This window comes from Haemaphysalis longicornis, unplaced genomic scaffold, assembly GCF_048455015.1.
Source record: "Haemaphysalis longicornis isolate Haplotype H1 unplaced genomic scaffold, Haemaphysalis longicornis Haplotype H1 scaffold_2, whole genome shotgun sequence".
Classification (NCBI taxonomy): domain Eukaryota; kingdom Metazoa; phylum Arthropoda; class Arachnida; order Ixodida; family Ixodidae; genus Haemaphysalis; species Haemaphysalis longicornis.
In genome coordinates this window covers 43,074,065-43,086,769 of record NW_027526295.1, presented here as the reverse complement: position 1 = coordinate 43,086,769, position 12,705 = coordinate 43,074,065, and the positions used below count along the sequence as shown (strand labels likewise).

Below are 12,705 nucleotides of genomic sequence, written 5' to 3'. Positions count from 1 at the left end.
GTGTGGAACTCCTCGTCCTTGTCCCGCCTAGCGCCAGCAATATTCCGAATAAAAACCAACTAGCCCCGTTTCAAGCTCTGAAAGATAAGAAACAAATCACAGAAGCTTCCGAACAGAATCCATGGTTCGCGGCAATATTTACAATCGCAATAAGACAGGACTGTACAGGAAGCCTTCACAAGCATGTTATTTTAAGGGACACATTTACAATCACAATGACACAGCTGTAGGAAGCCTTTACAGTAGCTTTCGTTTCTTTCTAGCGGATTCAATTTTTTCTGAAGCGCTGATGCTCTTGCACACTCCTTTTGTGGCAAAATGCATTTGTAGCACTATGTATGAATGAAGAAGCACTGCAGTTGTGTCTTTGTGAACTGGGCAGCCAGCGCTGGTCACATCACAGGCACTGAGTGTATCCGGAAGGGTCCAAAAAGCATTAGAACAGAGCTGGTTTTTCTGTAGCTCATCAGAAACTTTGTGTTGAACGCCGTGAAACATGCAAAAAAGTTCCCATGATGGCACATTGGGGCTTGCTTCCTTAAACGATCTCTCCAAAGTGGGAAATGCCTTCGGGCACTCTGCATTTTCCGACTGGATGCTGCGTGTACATAGAGAACATTTCTCGTGCTTGAGAAAAGTGTGCGCGAGATAACCACACAGGTAGTAAATGACACAGTCCTGTGCTGTCGGTGTGGAATATCCGTGGTCACGTGCGCTTAGTGTAAAGTCTTGGGCAGTAGCACAAGTCTCTGCCAACTTTCTCCCACAGTCCCTTGGGGGCTCTCATAGGATGACTGCCTGTCTTTCTGTCCCCTTTTCATGATGCCCGCAACAGTGGCGAGCACAAAGGTGCGTTGTTCTTTCACGTTACCAGTTACGCAAGTGCCCATTGGTGTATAGAGGCTCAGAAGCCTGCATATGTGTGAGAAGCTGATCAGGGTGGTATGGTCTTTATCACCACCTTATCTCCTCGCCACACCAAAGCAAGTAAAAAAAAACAGATTGACAAGGTGCTTTTTGTATAAAACAAACTGCACAAACATCAAAGTGATGAAAAACATGTCCCTAACCTCCAAAGGATCTTGGTTCAGTTTGCCCGTGGGCACAAAACACGCTCCTTTCGAGAGATCTGCCATAAGGTCTGCCACTGATGCAAGTTTAACGCGAAGGGACTCCATAGTCACTTGCAAAGCAAACGTCACTGTTCTTTTGATGACGTGACTTTCTTCAGTATAATTTACGGCAAACAGAAATTCGTTGATGACCTTCAAAATAAACCATGATGTCAATTTATTTAACCATATTGTTCTAAAGGGTGTAAAAAATCATCCTTACCTCAATTTTTTGGCGAACTTGTCCTGCCATACTGGGGAAACCGTCCAGAGCATCGAACACGTTCTTCACCATGATGGTGAATTCAGCAGCTCTTTGGCAGACTTGCAGGTCAGGTTCCTGTACCCGTTTGTAGAACTTTAGCCCAATGGCAGTGCTCCGGCTGAAATTCTGGAAACAACACATTCGCAAAACTTTCTACTTTATTCCTTCATAAATTCTCAGTCACGCACATAGGTCGGCATACTCACTCGTGAGTACACTCATTTGTACTCATTTGTACTCAAACTCACGAGTGAGTACGATGGTGATTGAGTACACACCCAGAAAAAAGGTGAGTATGATGACGAGTGAGTACAGGGGTAAGTCCACTACTCGTGAGTACAGTACTCATGAGTACACTACTCATGATTATGACTACTCATGAGAACAGTATTCATGAGTATGAGTACTCATGAGTTTGAGTACTATTGAGTATGAGTACTCATGAGTACACAGTACTCGTGAGTACACAGTACTGGTGAGTACACAGTACTCATGAGTACAGAGTACTCATGAGTACGCAGTACTCATGAGTACAATACTCATGAATACTGGTTTTGCGAGTGCTCGCACTATTGAGTATATGCACTCGTGAGTACAGTAGTGCAAACAAGTTTTATAACGAGCTCGAGTCCAGACGCGCGTGTACGAGTCGCAAACATTTAGCGGTGCCGCTGTGGAGCTTAACAGTCAAGGATGGCAAAATTAGACAACGAAAACTGCAGCTCCCCCCTTTCCCGCTCCCTCTTTGGCGCTGTAAGCGTTTCTCGGTGGTCGCTTGCAAAGGGGTGACGGTGAAGAGGGAAAAACGAGGGGGTGAGGGCCTGGCGGCAAACGCGGCCGCAGTTGCTCTTCACCTATGGCGCTTGTTGACTGCCGCAGTTATTTTTGTTGACGCGGCCTGTGAACGCGTGGCGGCTTCATTGCGCTTTCTCCCTTCCAGTTGTTTTAGGGGAGAGACGGTGGAGGCTGCTAACAATGCACGCACTAGGCGTAGTGAAGTCCCCCTTTTTCGGTCTTCAGAAGATTCCGTAGACGCATGTCACTCTGTATAGTCGTTTCATGAGCCGAACCGCTCATTTCAACAGTCGCAGTTAATTTACGCAACTCGCGTCAAACCGACTGCGTAGTTTGTAATGCTTGTCTCACCGAAATTGTCCGCACCATTCCGCTGTGCGTATTCAAGCGACAATTTAGCTGATGTACGTGCGCACATATGGTTTTTTTAGGTTCCTGTTTTGAAACATTTTGCTCAGGTTCGCTAGTAATATGGTCTCGTGTAGTGCCATTTACAAGTGAGCATATAGCCCCAACATACAGGCGCGGCGGTGGAATTTGCCCCAGCAATGAAAATAAAATATCCGAGTACACCTAAGCACGTTTGTGAGTTGTGAATCGGACATCATAATATCCAGTTGAACGCTTGCGACGCCTTGTTTAGCCTCGCATATTTTGTTTAGCCTCGCATAATTAGTTAAACAATTTATTTTTTTCTGTTTAGCCTTTCATTCGAGCCATGACCTAGCTAAGGTGTTGCAGTCGACAGGATTAGGATTTGAGGCCATGAGAGGACGAACGGACAAAGAGACCAACAACGTGCACGAACCGCACCACGACTACGAGAGTGCGGCACGCAGACGTGAGGCACCGACGGACTCCATGTCAGTGGTGGTCGACACACTGCTGTTTTCAACGGAACGCTACGTCCTATGCTCTGCGAATTCGAAACAGCAGTTCGTGAGCGCACTACGATTACGAAGGCTACCCTGCTCTGGCCGAAAGGACGACATCGTCTTGCTCTTCTAGAGGACAACAAAGAACGTTGCCATCTCTCCAAACGAACGAATATGACAACGCTACTTCAGGCTGCCTCAGACACCAAATGGCAGAGGACCCTGCCAGTGGCGCTGTTTGAGAGCAGGAGGCTGCGTGAGGAGGAGGAGTAGAAAAAACGTTCTTAACGTACAAGACAAAGTTAAAGAGAGGGAGAGGCGGTTAGGCCTTTCTTGCGTGGGTGGTATTCCTCAGTCCGGGATCCCATTGGTCGAGACCGCTGGACTAGAGCCTGCTGAGACTCTAGGTCCGAGCAGCCGGACAGGGCCGCCTCCTAGCCCTCCCTCGTTGGCTTCACTTTGACTTTTACCCTGGATTATACTGGCAGGCCCATACCATATGATACGTGTCTGCCCACTGACCGCAGAAGTTACACGAACCCGAGAAGGACGGGTTGATGTGTTTGAGCATTGCGGGGCTGTAGAATGAGCCCGTCTGCAGCCGACGCAGATGGCGCTCCTCAGTTCTACCCAGGCCCTTGGCGGGCACCGGGAACGCCCGCCTACCGAGGGGCAGGTAGGCGGGCGTTCCCGGGACGCCCGCCTACCGAGACGCGCAACGTACGCAGCGTGCACGAGCCAGAAGGCACCACGTTCCTGGCACCCGCTATTCCGGTACAGACGCACACGAACGGAACGCTGAGAGCACGGAACGCAACGGAGCCAATACGTACATTTTTTGCTCGTGCTGTCCAGGCGCCGGTCCACACAACCAACGACATCACATCCGGATTGGTAGATATGGCCACGACAAGCGAACAAGACGCACAGCGGCCGAAATGCATCATACGTGGCGAACAACCGCACACCAATTATAGGGGAGTTTCCTAGATAAAACGAGACGTACAGCGCACGAAACGCACCAGAGGCGACGAACGACATCCAACTTGAACCAGTGGAGCTGACCACGGCGAACGAAATGCACAGCGCACGGAACGCCACCAAGCCAGCACACACGGAGGAAACTACTATTCGCGGCATCCTCCGCTCCCACTGCTGCTATCCGGACTTGGCCAGCGAATGTTACAACCGCAGAAATCACCTGGCCACAATCAAAAATAGACCCAGCGCACGCAGTTCAACCCTACCGGGACGTACGAGCTCTCCACACCCGCTGCTCCAGCCCGATGTCCAGCGGACGAACGACATAACACTCGTGCAGGTAGGTCCGTCAACGAGCAATGACACGGCCAGCGCATGCGGCACGTCCGAGCTAGAACGAACAAGATCCCCGGCACCCACGCTCCGACCGAGACTCACACGACAAACACCATTCCGTACAAGAGGACGCAACCGCGAGCAAGCGGACTCGGGACGAACGGAGCCTGTTTGTATGGGAGAGATAGCGATTGTAGCATTCTCGAAACAACGGGCAAAAGACGAGGGCTTGAGCGACGACACGGACACGGCAAGAACGGAAACAAATGAAGCCGATCCAGACGAAGGCATTGAATGCCCTAACGATGAAGTCACGCTTGCGACGCCAAGGAATGTGGGACCGAACGGACGGCATGAACCACGCCTGCTTCCCCACCACAACGGTTTCGCTTCCGAAACAACCACTGCGACTGCGAGCACGGAGCCGCAACGACCTTGACCGATCGGCCATGCCCCCCTACGAAAACGCCACGCTACCGCACACTAAACGAAAAGCCAAACGGCTCCCGCACCATACGCAACGCACACGACAATTCAAGCAACGTCATCAACGCGCCGAACTATGCCATCCCTACACAACGCAGCTCGCCACCGGACAAACCGGACGTCTACGCCCCCACATGCATCAAGCATGCGACGAGCTACACGAACACAAACGCCGACGGAAGCGGCGCGGCTAACGCAACGCCGTAAACACTGTCAAGTTCAGGCCTGACGAAGGCAATCCCACGGCACACACACAATAAAATCAAGCAGATTTGAAATTCACCGAAACTGAATGAGACGAACACCCTCTTAACGAAGTTTCTAGTATCCGGAACAATAAAAAACAAATGCCAGCATCGAGCATCTGTGAATAAGCGGACAGTGATCTGGATACGAACGGACGTCAATCTACGCGAACGTTTCATTGTGCATGCGGGCAGGCACAATTCAGATTTGGAGCACGATTACGAGAGTACCAGCGCGCCCGGAAACGAAAACGGACGACAAAAGCTGCCACCCGAAGACACGCACAAAACCGCAGTTTACGGCCACGGCCGCACCGACAAGTCCCGAGCTCCCCTGAGCCCGACCCGGCCTAGACTTCGTTGTTTTATTCCTGAAACAAGAGGAAACGCCAGACGCAACGCGAGTGCTTACGTTCCGTTTCGCTCTCTCATATGTACGTGCCTTCGCGCAGTAAGTCGCCCTACGACAGTGCACCGCGTCAGGCGTTTTCTTCCTCTGTCCTGATATATATGTAACCTGTGTTTTTCTAATAAATTAAACCTTTTATGCAGAAATGCATTATAGTCGGGGGTTGTCGTGCGTCCCTTGGCCGGCGTCCGCAGCGCGTCTGATGATGATTGTGGCGTGATGCCCCTAGGGATTGGCCAACCAAACAATCCATCACGAGATAGCTTTGCGTTCAACCACCATCGTCATCTTCCCGTAGGGGAACCGCTGAAGAAGAAGAAGGAGAAGAAGACTAAGCTGCGAAGAGGAGGGCTGCGTGAGATGTTAATTGTGGCATGATGCCCCTGGGGATTGGCCAACCAAACAATCCATCACGAGATAGCTTCGCGTTCAACCACCATCGTCATCTTCCCGTAGGGGAACCGCTGAAGAAGAAGAAGGAGAAGAAGACAAAGCTGCGAAGAGGAGGGCTGCGTGAGTTTTGGCTACCGTTATCCTCCTCGGCAGGCGCATCTTTCCGATCTGAACCCGGTCGAAGAGCGGCTCATCGCGCCTCGACTCCCCTTCATGAGCATCAGGCGGCTGACTCGAGGCAACGGGCAGTTTGGAATCAAGGGACAGGCGGTGAACGTGCCCATCGACGTATCGAAGGTTGTGCGGTGCCTTCCTCGCATGGTACCCGAGGACGTTGCGTTCGACGTTCGCATTTCTGCATCCTCACAATCCCCCTCGGGGAGGTACGGGGGAATTTTTATTTTTTCTAGACTGACTTTATACGCACGACGTCGTGTAGTCTGGCGGAAGCCACTATACGCACGACGTGAGTGACGCGCCAACGCGGCAGCCAAAGCAACCGGCGCCGCGCTGTTTCCAATCGGCTCTATCGCCCTTTTCCGTCGCACCACGGGTACCATACCACGGGTCGCGAAGCCGATGGTTGAAATGACAGCCGTACAACGCTCCTCGAAATGGTTTTTTTTAGCTTTAGCGCTCCATATCGCAATGAAAAAAAGCACAGCTGATGTTATGGATGCAAAGCAAGACATAGAACCGGATAATGCATTTATTTCACCTACGATTGTAGCTATGCGACTTATTTAACATGCTCTGTGCCACATTACGTCCTTGACAGACCGACCATATTCCCAATTGCCGATGGGAAATTTGGGGCTCTTAAATAACGTTCAGCTCCCTAAAAATACCCTAGGTTATAATTTTGACGTATTTTTTATCTCCGCTTACAATCTGCATAGTCAATGCAGTTCAGAAGCGCTCGGGTTGCGATCGCATCGAAACCTAACGGATGGCGGTGCTCTTATACAGCCACCGAATTAATACTGTGGGGTGGAAGCACCTGTCCTATATTTAAAATTAACACGTATATGGAGGATTACGTTGACCGATAGCCTAAACGATGCGGCAAATTGTTCTACTCGTGCGCGTTAAGAATGTTACAGGTTCAAGTTCAGTTGCAACAAATTATTAAAAAAACGAAGTCAGATGCACCCCCATTTAATTTTATTCTTAAACGGATTTCAGTGGCCACATGCAAGCTAATTTTCACCATTTTGAAATGAATACCCACGACATTTCATTTCAAGCACATCCACATGTGTAGAGCAATGATAACAGCTTTCATGTTTGCTTTGGGCATTAGCCATTTACGTACACTAAAAGTTAGAAACCAAATGTGCACTGAACGTTCCAAGAACTGCTTGGTTTATGTATACGTCGCGAAGAAACTTCCTTCATGTCCGAAGGGTTCGCGAGCCTGATCCCCTCGACGAAATGACGCCGACACGCAAGAAACAGAAAGAACCAGTTTATTCCGGACAATAAAACAAAACGGCATGCGTAGAAGTATCAGCGTGTAACATAACAGTCATGCGAGCAAGCGCGACACACAACAACAAACTGCACCGATCGTACCGAAAATAATAGGGCGCTTTAATCAACACTCACGGCGATTTCCGAGTCGATTGTCAGATTCTGTTATCGTGATGTCCGAGTCTGTTGTCGCGTTTGCGTACTTCAGTGTCTTTTGCAGTCGTTCAAGTGGTACACTTAGCCGCGAATGGACGACGTTCACTGTTTTAAATGCAGAGCATTTCAGTCACTCACGATGTCACCCGCGTTGTCCCGTCGTAGTCCGCACCGTCGTTGTCCGCACCCCTCCCCTTCACTATATAAAAGAAAATACTATCCGGCGCCAGGTTTCGATCCCTCGACCCTGCGGGCGGAACGCAATGTACATGGTGCTCTACCCACTGCGCCACAAAGCCGGCACAGAATGGGACGCTACGAACGCGCCTTATATCGTTGACTCATTCAAATTACTGCTGACGAGCGCTCTGTCGTCAGCAGTTGCCACAAGTGCAAGAACATTACCGTAACGCAAACTACTTAACGTCGTGCGCCCCCGGAAATGCTCTGCATTTGATCATGCCCCTCGCGAGGCGGATGTTTTCAGATATAAGGGCGTTTTTGTAGGTTTCACTACGAAAAAGGCGTTTTTCCGGAGTTGAAATTCTCAAAGGCGGGATCGAAATCGCTAAAGCAACTAAATCGTGCCCCAACTTCGAAGCCATGCCGCCTCCGTCGAAGCCGCCAAGGGGCTTGGGGAACGCGCCAACCCGTATGATGAGGGCACTTTCAGTTTTCAGCAGCTGCCGCGTTGGCGCCACAGTCGCGTCGTGCGTATAATGGCTTACGCCAGACCACACGACGTCGTGCGTGTAAAGTCAGTCTTTTTTCTATTTATTCTTCAATTCGAGATACGACCTAGCTAACAGTGCAGATAAGTTGATTATTCGTGAGTAATACAAATTCAATACTCATGAGTACAGATTGAGTACTCATGAGTGCAGAATGAGTAGTACTCATGATTGCCGAATGAGTACTACTCATGAGTACAGAAGATTGATTACTCATGAGTACACATTGAGTACTCTTGAGTACAGAGTGAGTGCTCATGAGTACAGATTCAGTACTCATGAGTACAGATTGAGTACGAATACTCGTGAGGACAAATGAGTGAGTACAAGTGAGTATGATTACAAATGAGTATTTGATGAGTGAGTACGAGTAATTTTGGGAACAGACGAGCTTTTTGAGTCTGAGTTTGATTGAGTACAGCGTGAATGAAAAAAATTGTGATTGAGTTTGAGTGAGTTCTTTCTGTTTTGCCGACCTATGGTCACGCATATAAAAAGCTGTAGTTAGCTACAAAGGACATGGAAATATGGCATTTTTCTTACCTGTATAGCCAGTCTCACATTCATCTTCTGCAGAGTGTCTGGGCTTACATGCTATTTTAATTTTAGTACCACGCCGAGCTGCTCTTTCTTTGCCATCTACTTTGAATTTTCAGTAGTGGTCGAAGTTTACCTTGTGTTGACCGATCTGTAATTTTAATTAAGTTATGAAATAAAAAAAGGTTTTCTATTGCAGAAGTCACTCCTTGAGAATGGGTTAGAAATTCAGAACGCAGAACACATTCTCATTCACGTACGATGGAATACTTGTGACCCAGAAGATGGTTTCGGATGCACTTTTTAATGTGAGGGACGTCGCAAATGAAGTACAGGTACTGGTCAGGCACACAAGGATGTTCGACTTTGTGTTTCGGCTCATCAAGCTTACCTTTGATTCCAAAGCTTGACCACATGGCCATGTTGGTACTGGCACCATCACTGATTACAGCGACGGCGGCTGCATTGTGCTTGAAAAGCTCCATGATGGCTTCCAAAACATGCTTTGCTGGCACTCTTCCAGGGGCAGCATGCCTCTTTGCGAAACCTGCTATCGGCGGCACCGAAGAGTGAAACAGCGGCACAAAAATAAGGACCAAAGCATGATCGGCTGTTGTCTCTGACTCCTGGCCATCCCCATAGTTAACAAAGCCACCAACTTTGTAGGTTCTCGTGTTACACAAAATCACCTGTCCACCTTTATCTCGTCCAGTATCAAGGTTACGTAGCATTGCACCCCCTGTTTTGCCCTTCATAAAATCCCCAACACCGGCAAGATACCGCCTGTTGAAGCCAAAGTCAAAGGACATTCCTTTCATCATCTGTCATAGCCTTGCGGCGGTTGGAAGTGGCAGGAGCTCATCTTAGACATAAGTGTAATAGTTCTTGGGCTTGCAATTCGTAACAGAAGACAGGTAATGAGCCATTCATGTTGATAACAACTTCCCCGTGAAGATTTTGCCTTGGGCACTTTCGATGCTTCCCAAAAGGCAAGCTGCTTGGCTTCTGCAAGATTTTCTATCGCTTTATCCACTTCGCTCCCTGAAACTTGTGATCAGCGGTGTCAGCGTGTTGAGTTCTTTTTTCGCTCTTTCGCTGAATACCGAGACCCAATAGCTCTTTTCATCATGTTTCTGACTTCACACTGTGGCTTCTGTTTCGTGCTTTTTCTGGGGCGCCACTTCACTCTGCTCTGAAAGTTTTTTTAGGTTTTTTGCATGGAGAGCACAAGCTTTTGTTCGATAGCACTATTCATTTGTTGTTGTGCCATTCACCCTGCTTCTTCACTGCTGTTGTTGCTGAGGAAATGCTTCGAAACAGGGACCATTTCCACCCAATGCAGATCTTTAGGGTATCTATGTAGCGAAGAAATGTTGCAACGTTCTTTGGCTTGTCAGCCGAGGGTAAATATTCTCATTTTCATCGCAATAGTTGCACGGCGGGACAAGCCAACTTCTTAAACTAACTTCAACCGACACGTCTTGCCCAACTACTACAGTCTGCCCAATCAGCGCAATGCCCCAACACTCTTCGAGTTTATAGAAGATAACCTGGGTGGGTGAAGCCTTCAAATTCCAGTGTTGAGAAATTAGACATTTGGTGAGTTCCTGCATAACAGCGAGCCAGGGGAGAGTTTCTAACGTGCCGACTTCGGCGCTTCCTGCACCATTCATACCGTCACTTGCCTCCATTTGGTCACACAAAGGCCCATCATTTTTGTAGGACGCAACTTGGCTGAGAACCACTGTCCTCACTTTGGGTGGCTTTCTGAGTCCGTTTGGTGCCTTTGGTTGCAGTAGATGCTCTGGTATGTTAGAAAAATACAGGGTACCGCACTCTTCATCAGGTTCCACACTTCCCGGTATCCCTACGGTTTGACCATTCACGATGTGTTCGTAACTGCTGACGACGTCTAAAGGCTCAAAATGAATGGCACAAACGTATACATCGTTGATTGATTGAGGGGTTTAACGCCCCGACGCAACGCAGGCGATGAGGCGCGCCGTAGTGGAGGGCTCCGGAATAATTTTGACCACCTGGGGATCTTTATCGTGCGCCGAAATCTCGTACACACGGGCGTTTTTGCTTTTTGCCTCCATCAGAAAAGCGGCCGCCGCGGCCGGGAATCGAACCCGCGACCTCGTGCTCAGCAGCGCAACGCCTTAGCCACTGAGCCACCGCGGCGGGTAAACGTATACATTGTATGCAAGTACGTCATTCAATGATACCCCGTGATTTCCGGTATCCGGCGGCACCATGTTGGGGAACCTATAGGCCGCTTGCCGTGGCTGCGCTTGTATGCATGTGAAACTGTGAATGGGCTCGGCGGTGCGATGTCATGACTATATATGCTTTGTACGGGTGCCACAGCCACAGCAACTTGTCTGAAAACGCAAATAACAAAGACCCGGGAACAGGAATATTTTATCTGCCGAAAGGTATAACTTGGCAATGTGAAAGAACGAGGCACTTGTCGGAGAAATGACGACGCGAGTGACTTGCCCTTATAAACCGCCAGGATTTTAAGAACCTTAACAACATTCCTGTGTGCGGTCGTTATTTCATCTCAAGTAAGCGAAATAATGTGTATTTATTTCTACGTTAAAAAAATACAGCGGCCGTCTGTTCTACCTGTCTTTTCGTACTCGTCTGTTTAGCGCTGTATTTTCTTTAAGTATGTTACACCAATTCGCCCACATCAAGCTCCTGCTGCTCTACTATTTTGATCTTTAGCTTAATTGCGATCGTACAGAATCTGCTGGTTGAGAGTTTGCTTAACGTCAATTGCACCTGACGCTCCCCTCCGGGCAAGGGGAGCATTAAATTTTTAGTGCGCTTTGCGAAGATGCATGCCGAAAGTTTTCGCGATCCATTGGTGAATGCGTACCCCGTTCGAGCACTTACGCTGTGAGAAATATGCATCGCCTCTTTCGCTTTGCAGGCAAGCCCGCAGCATTCATCAATTACGAGAACCCTGACTGGGCGCCATCGCAGCTCTTGGGTCACGTATGGGATGGTCCCTCAGCAGGGAAATTGACCGAGCGCTAGAAGCGACGCAGACGACGTTCTAGGAAGGCGACCAGCACAGACGAGACCTCATGTGCTGCTAGCGTGCATGTACCCCACATAGATTGTGGCAGTGGGCGAAGGCTTCACAGTGTGATGGATTGTACACCCGACGAGCGTCAATCCCCAAGCTGCTCGGCTGACCATGGCACCAACAAAGGTTTGTACCAGCAGCCTGTCTGGCAGTGACGTCCTTTAGTTTCAACGTCCTTCGAATAAAAACTAACGCACATTCCTTTTAATTCTTGCAGACGCTGTCACCCAGACGGAACTCACAATGAACGACATTGGGACCATCGAGGTGGACAAGCAACGGCTCGCGCAGACCTTGAGTTGTCATCAGAGCAAGCACGGCAGTTGAAAACAACTCTGAACTCTTTGAACACACACCACCAGAGGCTTCCCACTGAGCTTAGAGAGTCACAGAAGCAGAAGAAACAGTTGGGAATAACTTAGTCATCACTGCGTGATGACAATGGCGAAGTGATGTTTTACACAGCAGCATCAAATTTCTCCCTTTTGATGGGAATTTTCCGTTTATTGAAGTGGTGGTGAACACGTCCAAAAATATCTTGCCTAAATTTCAGGAGTTTATTTGTTTGATGAAGTTGAAGTTGAACTTTCCTTTACAGGATCTCGCTTACAGATTTGGCGTTTCGCAGTCCACTGCAAGCAGGATTTTTGAGAAGTGGCTCCATGCTGCCTTTTGGAGACTTATATCACAGATAGTCTGGCCATCAAGGAAGGAAATCCAGCGAACAATGCCACAAGCATTCGTATACTCATTTGGGCAAAGGTGGCTGTCTTGCTTGATTGTTTTGAAATCAAGATTGAACGGCCGTCAT

The 12,705-nt window shown here is 48.8% G+C and overlaps 1 pseudogene; it reads right to left on the bottom strand.

Annotated features, from left to right (window-relative positions):
- Window positions 1-237: 237 nt before the first annotated feature.
- LOC144167074 (uncharacterized) lies at window positions 238-8,824 on the bottom strand (annotated as a pseudogene).
- Between the last annotated feature and the right edge of the window lie 3,881 nt (window positions 8,825-12,705).